The sequence below is a fragment of the Ornithorhynchus anatinus genome, chromosome 1 (genome assembly GCF_004115215.2).
Source record: "Ornithorhynchus anatinus isolate Pmale09 chromosome 1, mOrnAna1.pri.v4, whole genome shotgun sequence".
NCBI classification, from domain to species: Eukaryota; Metazoa; Chordata; class Mammalia; order Monotremata; family Ornithorhynchidae; genus Ornithorhynchus; species Ornithorhynchus anatinus.
In genome coordinates this window covers 160,646,396-160,660,900 of record NC_041728.1, presented here as the reverse complement: position 1 = coordinate 160,660,900, position 14,505 = coordinate 160,646,396, and the positions used below count along the sequence as shown (strand labels likewise).

The following is a 14,505-nucleotide window of genomic DNA, read 5'->3' as shown; positions in this document are numbered from 1 at the left end:
CTCCTGTCTCTCCCCACATTAGGTCCATACTTCACAATGCTGCCTGGATCCTTCTTCTACAAAACCATTCAGTCTATGTTTCCCCACTCCTCAAGAACTTCCAGTAGTTGTCTTCACCTTCACATCAAACAGAAACTCCTTAACCTTGGTTTTAAAGCACTCAATCGCCTTGCTCCCTCCTACCTCTATGATTTCCTCCTGCTCCTATCTAATTTTCTTCATAGCATTGCTAAAATCCACTCTTTCCTCCTCATCCAATCTGCTACAATGATGATAGGGAAGCAGCCTGGTTTAGTGGAAAGAGCATGGACTTGTGAGTCAAAGGACATGAATTTGAGAAGCAGTGTGGTTTGAGAACCTGGGCTTGGGAATCAGAGATCATGAGTTCTAATCCCCGCTCTGCCACTTGTCAGCTGTGTGACTTTGGGCAAGTCACTTCACTTCTCGGTGCCTCAGTTACCTCAGCTGTAAAATGGGGATTAAGACTGTGAGCCCCACGTGGGACAACCTAACTACCTTGTATCTGCCCCAGTGCTTAGAACAGTGCTTGGCACATAGTAAGTGCTTAACAAATACCATTATTATTATTATTCAGTGCTTGGAACAGTGCTTTGCAAATAGTAAGCACTTAATAAATACCATCATTATTGATCCCGGCTCCACCACTTGTTTTCAGTGTGACTTTGGGCAAGCCACTTAAGTTCTCTGTGCCTCAATAACCTCATTGGAAAAAATGGGGATTAAGACTTTGAGCCCCATGTGCAACAAACTGATTATCTTGAATCTACCTCAGCGCTTAGAACGGTTCTTGGCACATAGTAAGTGCTTAACAATACCATAATTGTTAATTATTATTCAAGCACTTATCCTCTCCTACCTTGACTACTGCATATGCCTCCTCATTGACCACCCAGCCTCCTGTCTCTCTCCACTTCACTCTGCTGCATGGATCATTTATCAACAAAAACATTTAGTCCATGTCTCCCCACTCCTCAAAGGCTGCCCACCCACCACTGCATCAAAGAGAAATTCCTCCCATTGGCTTTAAAGCTCTCAATCACCTCACCCCAACCTACCTACCCTCACTGATCTCCTACTCAGTCCAATCAGTACACTCTACTCCTCTAGTGCCAGATAACTCACTATACCCGATCTCGTCTATCTTGTCCCTGACCCTTTCCCACATCCCACATCCTAGAGAGCCTCAGATTCCCGCTCTCCCCACCTTCCATACATTATTAAGGTCACATCTCCTTCCTCGATTAATCTATCTTTTCCCCAGATCGCTCTTCCTTCTAAATCATCTATGCACATGGATCTGTGACCTTTGGACATTTGAAATTAACTCCACCTACAGGACACTTATGTACATATCTTTAAATTGAATATTATAATTTGTTACCCTGTAGACTGTAAGTTGGTTATGTGTAGGGGACATGTCTGCTCATTCTGATATATTGTATTCTCCCAAGGACTTAATATAGTGCTCTGCACATAGTAGATGTTCAATATATACCATTGATTTGATTGATTGATTGATTTCCTTACCTCCCTGATTTCCTACCACAACCTACCCAGCACACTCCGTTATTGTAATGTTGACATACTCACTGTAACTCAGTTTCATCTATCTCACTGTTGACCCCTCACCTACATCCTGCCTCTGGCCTAAAACATCCCCCATCTTCTTAGCCAACAGACCATCACTCTACCCACCTTAAAAGCTTTATTTAAATCATATCTCCTGCAAGAGGCCTTCCCCAACTAAGCCCTCATTTCCTCTTCTCCTTCTGCTTTCTGTATCTCTTTGCACCTGGATTTGCATCTTTTATTTACCTCACCGTCAGCCCCACAGCATTTAGGTATATGTCCATGTTTTATAAATACATATTAATTTCCGTCTCCCCTGTAAGGTAGAAAATATATCTACCAACTCTGTTTTATCTTACTCTCCCAAGTGCTTAGAACAGTATTCTGCAGTTTGTATGGCTCAATGAATATGATTGATTGATTAAGGACAACCTACTTATGGAGTTTATAAAAAAGGCAAATCCTTATGAAAGGAAGGCGGATCCTTCCTTAATGAATTTCTTTAAGAAACTTTGATCATTTTCTTTGGTGATGAGTCTCAGGTGAGGATATTGAGGAAATTTTTCCTTTCCTATTCTGACAGAGATAATGAGATCATAGGTCCAGATACAAAGACAGAACTATAGACTCTGTGGATTTCTGCAACCTGAATCCTAGAAGGGACAATATGTTTCAGTTATGCTTTTGAGCACACTTTAAATCTAATTTGGTGCACTATAAAGCACTGCATCTGCCAAAACTGTGTGTATACACCAGATGGCTTTGTACTGTTAATACTTGACATACAGTACAACAATGCTCATGTGATTTATTAAAAATGACCTTGTGTTTAACCAAGCTTCGGATGTTCCCAAAATATTTTAGCCCTTCATGTGTTTTGACATCCATACTGGGCAAGTTGCTTTGTTGATAAGTTTCACTGAATTTAATCTTCGTCTTCTATATTACCTACATGGCCAACTGCATGCTATTAAATGTTGACTGTTTCTCCAGAGTAACTAAAACTGGAAAAACCTTTTTATTTCTGAGACTTGCATTCAAATTAAAAATGCATTTAGATATATTCTATTTCTAATTTATTCATTTTATCAGGTCCATTCCTCAGTTACCTCATCTTTAAAATGGGGATTCAGTACCTATTCTCCCTTCTACTTAGACTGTGAGCCCTGTGTGGGACAGAGAATGTATCTGACCTAGTTATCTTGTATCCTCCCCAGAGGTTACAACAGTGTTTTATACTTAGTAGATGATTAACAAATATGACAATTACTGTTATTATTAATGTTATCATCATTAATGTAATTGCTCTATGTACACACATACTCATCCACACAGATACTTTGCATTAGAATATTATTTAATATTATATAACAGTCTATCATTAATAGGCTGTATATTAAGATATATTGTTCATGTAATGATATATATTCCATTAGATCATAAATCCTTGTGGACAGGGAATATGTCTTGTTCTTCTGTTGTACTTTCCAAATACTTTGTATGATTCAGTAGTCATATAATGTATACCATTAGTAGTTTTATAGATGAATAAGTAGATAGATATATGGATAGCTGTATTTAAGCTTAAAGAATCCACTTGTTGCATATCTTTTTTGTATCCACTCCAGCACTTAGTACAGTGGCTGGCACAGAGTAAGCGCTTAGCAAATACCATAATTATAATAATTATTATTACTGTGTCAACACTTAGGTGAGGATGAGCATGAGTTTTCACACATTGGAGATGGGATTCCACAGACCCCAGTGGGATTGAGTGGTTTTTTTTTACTGGTATTTCTGAAACGCTTCAAAAAAGTGACCTTCTGACTCCCAGGCCTGTGCTCTATCCAGTACACCAAGCTACTTCTCACAACCACTGCTGGTCTCTGCCATCAAGGGGGCTTGATTCTCACTTTACGATACTGTAATACTGTATCTCCTGCTGCCCTCTCTCAATGGGGCATTCATTAATCAATTAATTAGTGGTATTTATGAAATACTGACAGTGTGCAGAACACTGTTCTAAGCCTTTGAGAAAGTACTGTACAAGAGAGATGGCAGATAAGATCCCTATCCTCAAGGAGCTAACAATCTTATTTCACTCTTTCTGGCTCCCAGGGAAAGAAGGAAAGCAGTTGGCTTCTCTTCTTCCTCAGTATCATTTATGTCCTCAGTTCTCTCCTCTTCCTCTGATTTCCAATCTACAAATCTGTCATTCCCCCACAGAGATCTCTGTATCCACTCTTTTGACCTCATCCAATTTTCCCAAGTCACCATGCCCCATTTAATCTCCAAACACAAAATACCTTTCTTTGATGACCAAACTAACACTCTCAACACCCTCACCTTCTCTATTGAACTCAACTCACTCCACTAACCCTTTGCAGAACTGGTACCACTAACCCCCAGCTCTGGATCACCTCAATTGTTCTCATTCTTCACTCCTGTGCTCAAGCCTCAGAGAGTTGCTGACATAAATGCGGATACCAGACTGACCTTGTCCACATGACATAATGATAATAATTAAAAATAATTTTGGTACTTGTTAAATGCTTACTATGTGCCATGCACAGTTCTAAGCTCTGGTGGTGATACAAGCTAATCCGGCTGAACACATTAACCCCATTATACAGATGAGGTGGCTAAGGCACAGAGAAGGAAGTGACAGCCTCAAGGTCACACAGCAGACAAGTGGCAGAGTCAAATTCGAACCCAAGTCCTTCTGATTCTCAGCCCTGTGCTTTATCTACTTGGCCATGCTGCTTCCTTAGTTTAACTCTGCCCTCTCTTCTGCCCTGCAACATTATTTCTCCATCCTTATTGAATCCTATACCCACTGCTCTCACTTCTTGTTTCCGGCATTTAACTCTCTCTTCAAATCCCTTATCTACCACTTCCTCTATCTCTTGTCCCTAATGACCTGGCCATGAGATAATTATTGAAGTAATTGAAATCCTTAAAATCTCCCCTGTATTTCTCCATTCCCTCCTTCCTCCTATCCCTTCTTCAGATCTCCCATATTTTCCAGCAGTATCTCCTGATATCTCCTGCCTTCTCTCAAAATCTACCCCTTCCACCTGCATCTCTGACTCCAATTAATCACAGCACTTCACCCACTCCCTTTTTTTCTCCCTCCCATCTTTTTTTTTTTTGTTATTTGTTAAGCTCTTACTATGTGCAAAGCACTGTTCTAAGCTCTGGGGGGATACAAGGTGATCAGGTTGTCCCACGTGGGGCTCACAGTCTTAATCCCCATTTTACAGATGAGGTAACTGAGACACAGAGAAGTTAAGTGACTTGCCTAAAGTCACACAGCTGGCAAGCGGCGGAGCCGGGATTAGAACCCATGGCCTCTGACTCCCAAGCCTGGACTCTTTCCACTGAGCCACGCTGCTTCATTCTCCAGTTATTTCTTCTATACTACTTTCAAGCACTCTCATGTCTCCCATATAACAAAAAAGCCCCTCCTTTACCCCATGGCCCCCTCCTGTTAATTTCCACATCTGCCTCCTGTCATTCCTCTCCAAATTACTTGAGCAAGTTTTCTACACCTGCTGCTTCTGCTTCCTCTCCTCCAATTCTCCTCTTGACCTCCACCAATCTGGATTCCGTCCCTTCACTCCACATAAACTGTCCTCTCAAATGTCACTAATAATCTCCCTCTTGCAAAATCCAAAGGCCTATACTCCATCTTAATCCTTTTTGACCTCTCAAATGCCTTTGATACTGTTGACCACTCCTTTCTGGAAGGAATATTATCCCACCTTGGATTCACTGAATTCACTGAATTCACTGTCCTCTCCTGATTCTCCTCCTTTCTCCCTGGCCACTCATTCTCAGTCTCTTTCGGGAGCTCCTTCTCTGCCTCTGAACCCCCTGCTGTGGGAGTATCTCAAGGCTTGGTTCTGGGTCCCCTTCTATTCTGCGTCTACACACAATCCCATGGAGAACTCATTTACTCCCATGGCTTCACTTGTTATCTCTATGTGAATGACTCTCAAATCTATATCCTCAGCCCTGATCTCCCTCCTTCTCTGGAATCTCACATTTTCTCTTGCCTTCAGGAGCTCGTTGTGGGCAGGGATTGTGTCTGCTCTCTTGTTCAGTTGTCCTCTCCCAAATGCTTAGTACAGTGCTGTGCACACAGTAAGCACTCAATAAATACCATTGATTGATTGATCTCTACCTGAATGTCCCACCAACACCTCAAACGTAATGTGTCCTAAACAGAACTCTTCTTCCCACCCAATCCCTGGCCTCCCTCTGATTTTCTCAACCTTGTAGAATGCACCACCACCTTCCCTGACTCACAAGCCCCTAACATCGGCAATATCCTCAACTCATCTCTATTATTCAATCCACCTATCAAATATGTCTCTAAATCCTATCAGTTCAATATTCATAACCACTAAAATCCACCTTTTCCTCTCCTTCCAAACTGCTACCACACTAATGCAAGCACTTCTCCACTTTTGAAGTGCTTACTATGTGTCAGCACTGTTCTAAGCACCGGGAGAGGTTCAGATTTCTGAGGTTTCACACAGTTTCTGTACCACATGGGGCTCACGGTCAAATTGTGTTGTGCAAGTATCATGGGAAGCAGCATGGTCTTTGAAGCAGTATGGCCTAGTGAAAGGAGCACAGGCCTGGCAGTCAGAGGACCCAGGATCAATCCCAGATCCATCACTTACCTCGGGAGATTTAACAATCAAATTATAAAATGTCCATGCTGACAGGATAGGCTGAAAATATAAATAATAATAATGGCATGTTAAACGTTTCCTATGTGCCAGGCACTGTACTAACTGCTGGGGTAGATAAAAGCAAATCAGGTTTGACTCAGTCCCTGCCCCACGTGGGCTCACAGTCTCAATCCCTATTTTACAGATGAGCTAACAGACACAGAGATGTGACTTGCCCAAGGTCACACAGCAGACTAGTAACAGAGTCAAGATTGGACTGTGTGACCTTGGGCAAGTCGCTTAACTTCTTTGTGCCTCAGTTCCCTCATCTGCAAAATGGGGCCCAACTAATTTATACTTGCAAAGGTCATGTCATCCTAAAAGCCATTCTCAGTTTTAGGGCCCCAGGGAAAAAGGGGGAGAGGGTAGGGGAGGCGTCTTCTCCATTTGAGCTCCTATTGTCCAGGAAGGGATATGTCATCTCCCCCTTGCCTGCCATCATCCCACTGTATATTTACCATTTGTGTGGCTTGCATCCCCCATTAGCTTGCTCCATTGCCAGTGGGAAATGTGTGCTTTGTTTCTGTTGCACTTTCCAATTCAATACTCAGTAGGGGCTCAATAAATACCACTGATTTACTTATGGACAGAATCATATGAAGGCACTGCATTCAGTATGTGTTCAGTAAATATGACTGAATAAATTAATGAATGGGGGTGTCAAAGATGATATAGATTCGGGAAGCAATGAAGGAAAACACTGGGCTGGATATGGCCAGCATTCCTTCCATGCTTCCCAATCATTTTTCCACAAACCTGCAGAAGCATGCCACAAAATATTGGCAGGAAGTGATTGTTTTCAATTTTTGCTGTGACGCCCTTATTCAAATGTGTATTACCCATATATATTTTAATTCACATTTACTCACGTCCCATCAATTTGCAAATAATCTATTTTATCAGAGTGAAAGGATTGGCACAAAAATCCCCCAGAAAAATATGATCAGTAGAGGTAGGGTTCTATGGCTCAGACAATCAATAACATTTTCCCAATATAGCGAGGTTATTTTTTTCAATAGATGCTGGGCCAGGAGCCATAGAAGTGGAAAGGAGAATAACCCATTGGAGCTATGGCTGAACAGATGCTCCAAGTAAATGCACAGATTGCAATCCTTTAGCAATGAGGCACAACAATTTGGATGGCAGATGTTTGAGAGTAGAGCCCCTTCTCTTCTCACCTACCAACCATTCCATAATCAATAGCATTTGCTGAACATCAGAGCATCCAGAGCACTATTAAATGCTTAGGAACAGTACAATGAAATTAGTATACACGATCCTTGCCTTCAAGGAGCATATACCCTATCTGGGGAGATGACAATAAAATGAATTTTGGATGGGAGGGAGTAATAGAGTATAAGGACATGTATAAATATACTGTGAAGTGGAGTGGAGGAATACACAAGGGTTTAGATGATCCAGACAGGCTGAAGAGGCACTGGTAGGGATATAGTGCACAGAGCTGAGAAACTTACTGGGGAAGGCTGTCTGGAGGAGGAGTGATTTTGGAAGAGCTTTAAACATGGATAGAGTGGTGGTCTGTCAGAGGTATGCTGGGGGAATTGTAGGCAAGGGGTGGGCAAGTGCAAGAGATTGGTAGTGAGAAGATGTGGGCATGACAAAAGGGTTGGTAGTGGGAAGATGTGGGTGTGAAAAAGGGATTGGTAGTGGGAAGGGCAATAATGACGCATAGTGAATAGGTTGACGTAGGACAAACAAGTAAGAGCTTGGGTATAATAGAAGAATAATGATAATTGTGGTATTTGCTAAGCACTTCCTATATGCCAGACACTGTGCTAAATGGTGGGGTGGATACGAGCAAATTGGGTTGGACGCAATCCTTGTTTCACATGGGGTTTACAGTCTTAATCTCAATTTTACAGATGAGGTAATTGAGGCACAGAGAGTGACTTGCCCGAGATCACACAGCAGACAAGTGGCAGAGCTGGGACTAGAACCCAGATCTTTCTGACTCCCTGTCCGGTGTTCTATCCAGTATGCTAAGCTGAAGATGGGAGAGGATAATAATAATAATAATGATGGTATTTGTTAAGTGCTTAGTATTAGATGATTTAGATGGTTTAGATGATCCAGACAGGCTGAAGAGGTACTGGTAGGGATATAGTGCACAGAGCTGAGAAACTGATTGGGGAAGGCTGTCTGGAGGAGGAGTGATTTTGGAAGCAAAGAGCTTTGCCAAGCACAGTTAAGCAGGAGGGAGGGAACTGATAAGAGTCGCTAAAAGGTGGACAAGTGTCTGCTTGAGGTGGGGAAGAATGGGTATGTCCACTAAGGTTCCATGACAAATCGTTATTTTAAATACAGTAAACTTTGGTCCTGGGTGGAGGCTTAGGAATAGTTAAGGTGCTGAAAGGGAGGAGGAAAGATCCATGGAAAGCCAAAAACACCCCAAAATACAGATTTTTATCCACGTGATATTGTAAGTACTCTTTCTATTTTAGGATCAGGAAATCTTTTTTTGCATATTGCTTTATATAGTTTTGTTTCTCTAATGTATTGCTCTCTCACACATCCCATATAGTATAAACCACAGAATGTGAGTTCCAGATGCAGATTCTTATCAGAGCACTGCTCTAAGCTCTTGAGAAAGTACAATGCAATAGAGTTGGTAGATGTAATCCCTGCTCACAAGGAGATCAGTCACCCTGGGGTAGGAAGGAGTGTGTGAAGTCAGAGCAGGTGAACATTTGGAAGTTTCCAAAAGCATTATTGAGGACTACCTTTCTTTTTAATGCTTAGAACTGAGGAAAATGGGAGAAATTTCTATCATTTTCATTGTCTTATCTTGCTTCTACAGTATATCTGCTTGAAAAAGCATATCATTTATAACTTAGGCTGTTCACTCTATATGACAATCTGGAAGAAGGGTTAAATATACCCTGCAGTAGAAAGTAGCCAAGATATTTATTGATTTTTAACTGGAAAAAGCATTCTGAATATTACTGGCATGTCAAGGTTTATGGGGTTTTTGGCACTATTTATCAGAAATGTGAGTAATCTTTTTAGGTTGTATCCTCATTGTGTTATTTCTGTGAAAACCAAATTATGATTTTGGGGGATTCCATTTGAAGATTTTATTATAAAAATGTTGCTTGAATTCTAAGGTTTTTGAAAATCCATTCTTGGTTCTTCATCCATCAAAAACCAAGGATTATAATCAATCATGAATAATCCAAGCCGACCTCACACACTTCAAATTTATCCTTTCCTGCCTTAACTCTGCCCTCTCCTCCGCCAGGCAAAGCTTCTTCTCCTCCCTCATTGACACCCATGCCCGTCACCCCCGCCGATTGTTCCGGACCTTTAACTCTCTCCTTAGGCCCCCTGTTCCTCCCCCTCCCCCATCTCTCACCCCCAATGATCTGGCCACCTATTTCCTCACGAAAATCAACACGATCATGTCTGAGCTCCCCAAAGTCACCCCTCCGCCTCTCCCCTCCCCCCCCACCAACCCCCTCCCCTACTTTCCCATCCTTCCCTGCAGTATCCTCAGAGGAGATCTCCTCCCTCCTCGCAAGTGCCACCCCCTCCACCTGCACCTCGGACCCCATTCCCTCTCACCTTCTTAAAACCATCGCCCCTGCCCTCCTCCCTTCCTTAACTTCTATTTTTAACCACTCAATCTCCAAGGGCTCCTTCCCCTCTGCCTTCAAACATGCCCACGTCTCCCCCATCCTAAAAAAACCCACTCCTGACCCCACTTCCCCCTCCAGTTATCGCCCTATCTCCCTACTACCCTTCCTTTCCAAAATCCTAGAACGAGTCGTCTACAATTGATGCTTAGAATTCCTTAACTCCCATTCTCTCCTAGACCCCCTCCAATCTGGCTTCCGTCCCCTCCACTCTACCGAGACTGCTCTCTCTAAGATCACCCATGACCTCCTTCTTGCCAAATCCAATGGCTCCTACTCCATTCTAATCCTCCTTGACCTCTCTGCTGCCTTTGACACTGTCGACCATCCCCTCCTCCTCCATACCTTATCTCACCTTGGCTTCACGGACTCTGTCCTCTCCTGGTTCTCCTCTTACCTCTCTGGCCGGTCATTCTCGGTCTCCTTCGTTGGAGCCTCCTCCCCCTCCCATCCTTTAACTGTTGGAGTTCCTCAAGGGTCAGTTCTTGGCCCTCTTCTGTTCTCCATTTACACTCACTCCCTCAGTGAACTCATTCGCTCTCACGGCTTTGACTACCATCTCTACGCAGATGACACGCAGATCTACATCTCCGCCCCTGTCCTCTCCCCCTCCCTTCAGGCTCGCATCTCCTCCTGCCTCCGGGATGTCTCCGCCTGGATGTCGGCCCGCCACCTAAAACTCAACATGAGCAAGACTGAGCTCCTCATCTTCCCTCCCAAACCCGGTCCTCTCCCAGACTTCTCTATCACCGTTGATGGCACGACCATCCTTCCCGTCTCTCAGGCCCGCAATCTCGGTGTCATCCTTGACTCGTCTCTCTCGTTCACCCCACACATCCTATCCGTTACCAAGACCTGCCGGTTTCACCTCTACAATATCACCAAGATCCACCCTTTCCTCTCCACCCAATCGGCTACCTTACTGTTACAGGCTCTCGTTATATCCCAGCTAGACTACTGTGTCAGCCTTCTCTCTGACCTCCCTTCCTCCTCTCTTGCCCCGCTCCAGTCTATTCTTCACTCTGCCGCCCGGCTCATCTTCCTGCAGAAACGATCTGGGCATGTCACTCCCCTTCTTAAACAACTCCAGCGGTTGACTATCAACCTCCGCTCCAAACAAAAACTCCTCACTCTAGGCTTCAAGGCTCTCCATCACCTTGCCCCTTCCTACCTCTCCTCCCTTCTCTCTTTCTACCGCCCACCCCGCACGCTCCGCTCCTCTGCCGCCCACCTCCTCGCCGTCCCTCGGTCTCGCCTATCCCGCCGTCGACCCGTGGGTCACGTCCTCCCGCGGTCCTGGAACGCCCTCCCTCCTCACCTCCGCCAAACTGATTCTCTTTCCCTCTTCAAAACCCTACTTAAAACTCACCTCCTCCAAGAGGCGTTCCCAGACTGAGCTCCTCTTCTCCCTCTACTCCCTCTGCCATCCCTCCTTTACCTCTCCGCAGCTAAACCCTCATTTTCCCCTTTTCCCTCTGCTCCTCCACCTCTCCCTTCCCATCCCCACAGCACTGTACCCGTCCGCTCAACTGTATATATTTTCGTTACCCTATTTATTTTGTTAATGAATTGTACATTGCCTTGATTCTATTTAGTTGCCATTGTCTTTACGAGATGTTCTTCCCCTTGACTCTGTTTATTGCCATTGTTCTCGTCTGTCCGTCTCCCCCGATTAGACTGTAAGCCCGTCAAACGGCAGGGACTGTCTCTATCTGTTGCTGACTTGTTCATCCCAAGTGCTTAGTACAGTGCTCTGCACATAGTAAGCGCTCAATAAATACTATTGAATAATGAAGGCTAAGATTCCTTTTTTTTTAATATGTATAATTTAATCTTAACATTGTTAGGCCTCTTTACCTGTATACTTCTTTAGAAGCTGAAGAACGGGAAGTTCAAATATTGGAGGATTATTGAAATGCCTCTAACATTTTTTTTAATTGGTTCTTTTCTTTAGTAAGTATGTAAATAAATGCTCTTTGAAGAAATGAGTAAGACTACAGATTCTACTGTTTAGTTTTAGAGTTCCTGAATGAATTATTATGCTATGATTCTGCCTAAAACAAGAGTAACAATAAATGAAAATCGGGGTTTATAGGGATGAATGAAGAGGCTTGTTTAAGGGGAGATAGAAAGCATACTATTATCTAGCTGCAGGCAGAGGAATTTTTTAATTACAGCTATCAAGGAATGTGTGGGATTTGCTGTTACTTTAGCTATTGATGCTGGAAGAGCTCTGACAGAAGAAAATGGATGCAACTTTTTATGTTAAAGAATAGTGATCTAGTACTCATTTTACTAATTGGATTGCTTTAAAAGCCTAGTTCTCCAAATTCATTCAAAGCCATCTTCTTGGGTGTGGATTGAAATCATTTACTGGTTAGTATGACAAATCAAGAATCGCTTCTCAGTATGCATAAATACTTTGAAAGGTGGGATATGAAAATAAAAACCACTGATGTTGATCATTCAATGAAGCACTAATTAGAGATAAATATTATATATGTTGTAGAGTAAATTTCATAACTTTATGGGAACTAGCAATGTGTTGTCCCAAATGAAAAACAATTTGATTAAAAGTTAAGGCACTCTGTTTAATGACTCTTTAGCATTCTCATTTAGCCTTTTAATCAAATATTACACCCCATTAAACCTTTATGATAAAATTATTTTCCATACAATAGTATAGTTTCAAAATTTAGTACCGTGAAATATCACCTGAAAATGAAAAAGTCATGATTGTTAGGGGATTGAGAAATCTGTAGTGTTCTTGAGCTACCAGATTTTGGTGTTGGAAATAGAGGCCACCAGCTGCCAACCAGCTTAATATGCCATTCACTCTTACAGGGAATTGCAGGGTAATTCACTAAAATAGGGGCCAAGCCTGCTTTCCCTCCTCAAAGTCATATCTTGGGAAGAGAGCAAAGCTTATACAAAAGTGCTGAAGAGAGAGATAAGTAGTTACGTAAAAGCTAGAGTTGACTCATGGATTTTTATGACTTGGAATGGTGGAAATTAATCAAGGAAGACATGTTGGAGGAGCAGTGTCCCATGGTGGTTGGAACACCGGCCTGGGAGCCAGAAGGACCTGGTTCTAATGTAGGGGAAGCAGTGTGGCTAGGGGAAGCAGCGTGGCTCAGTGGAAAGAGCCTGGACTTGGGAGTCAGAGGTCATGGGTTCAAATCCCAGCTCTGCCACCTGGCAGCTGTGTGACTGTGGGCAAATCACTTAACTTCTCTGTGCCTCAGTTACCTCATCTGGAAAATGTGGATTAACTGTGAGCCTCACTTGGGACAATCTGATTACCCTGTGTCTACCCCAGCACTTAGAACAGTACTCTGCACATAGTAAGTGCTTAACAAATACCAACATTAATTAATTAATTAATTAATCTCGACTCTGCTACATGTCTGTTGTGTGATCTTGCCTAAGTCATTTCACTTCTCTGGACCTCAGTTACCTCATCTGTAAAATGGGAATTAAGATTGTGCACCCCATGTAGTTCATGGACTGTGTCCAACCTGATTAGCTTGTATCTCCTCCAGGGCTTAACAGTAACAAATAGCATCATCATTATTATTATTAGGAAGGCTTTGAATGAGGAGGGAGATGTGGTCTGCTTGATGTAACATGGGAGGGAAGGAGTTACAAGGTGGGAGAACAACATGTGAGAGAACGGAAGCAAGAAAATTGTACAGTTCTAAGTTTGACTTCCCCTCTCAGGGTTGCACTTGAAGAGTTTCCAGTACTCTACCAGTCTCAACTAGGGGAGGGAGAGTCCAGCAGAGTCCTACCCATTCCATTCCTAGCTTGGACAGTGACTAGAGAGTGGAAGGCAATCTACTACAAGTCAAAACTCACCTGTGCTGGGCAGCAGTGTCACGGGAGAGTCGAGGGTGGAGACTCAAGTTGACTCTGTGGAAGGCGGCGATGGTAAACCACTTCCGTATTTTTATCAAGAAAACTCTATGGATACCCTACCAAAAAGATTGCCAATGGAGGTGGGGCATTCTGGGAGAGATCTGACTTCATCCACACTGTGGGTCGGAGACGACTCAACGGCATAAGACAAGATTGGCTAAGCAGTTGATAAATTGTTCCTGGGTTATGATGTAATCACTGAGTTGAAACCATTCAGATCTTATATACATATGCATAATCTCTTTCTCTCATTTAGTAGTCAGAGAAAGGTTGCTGATTACAAACAGACACATCTAGTAGAAGTAGATATTCATTTTGGCATTTCTAAGTCTGTTTGATATCTTTTTTCTTCCATGTTTCAGTATAATTTCTTTATAGGCCTTAAAATACCTATTAAGAAGAAAAATGTCAAATGTTGCTACTAAGGCCATTCATTTATCCATATTTTGGAGACTTTTTTTCTTAATAAAGAACTGTGTGAACCCACTGTTGGGTAGGGATTGTCTCTATCTGTAGCCGAATTGTACTTTCTAAGTGCTTAGTACAGTGCTCTACACACAGTAAGCACTCACAAAATACAGTTGAATTGGAGGAACCTATGA

At 42.8% G+C, this 14,505-nt stretch overlaps 1 non-coding gene across 1 annotated transcript; it reads left to right on the top strand.

The window, feature by feature from the left end:
* Positions 1 to 13,695: 13,695 nt before the first annotated feature.
* LOC114816072 lies at positions 13,696 to 13,833 on the top strand. Its single transcript, XR_003763848.1, has one exon. It is a non-coding gene; the product is annotated as a small nucleolar RNA SNORA7 (small nucleolar RNA).
* Positions 13,834 to 14,505: the final 672 nt, after the last annotated feature.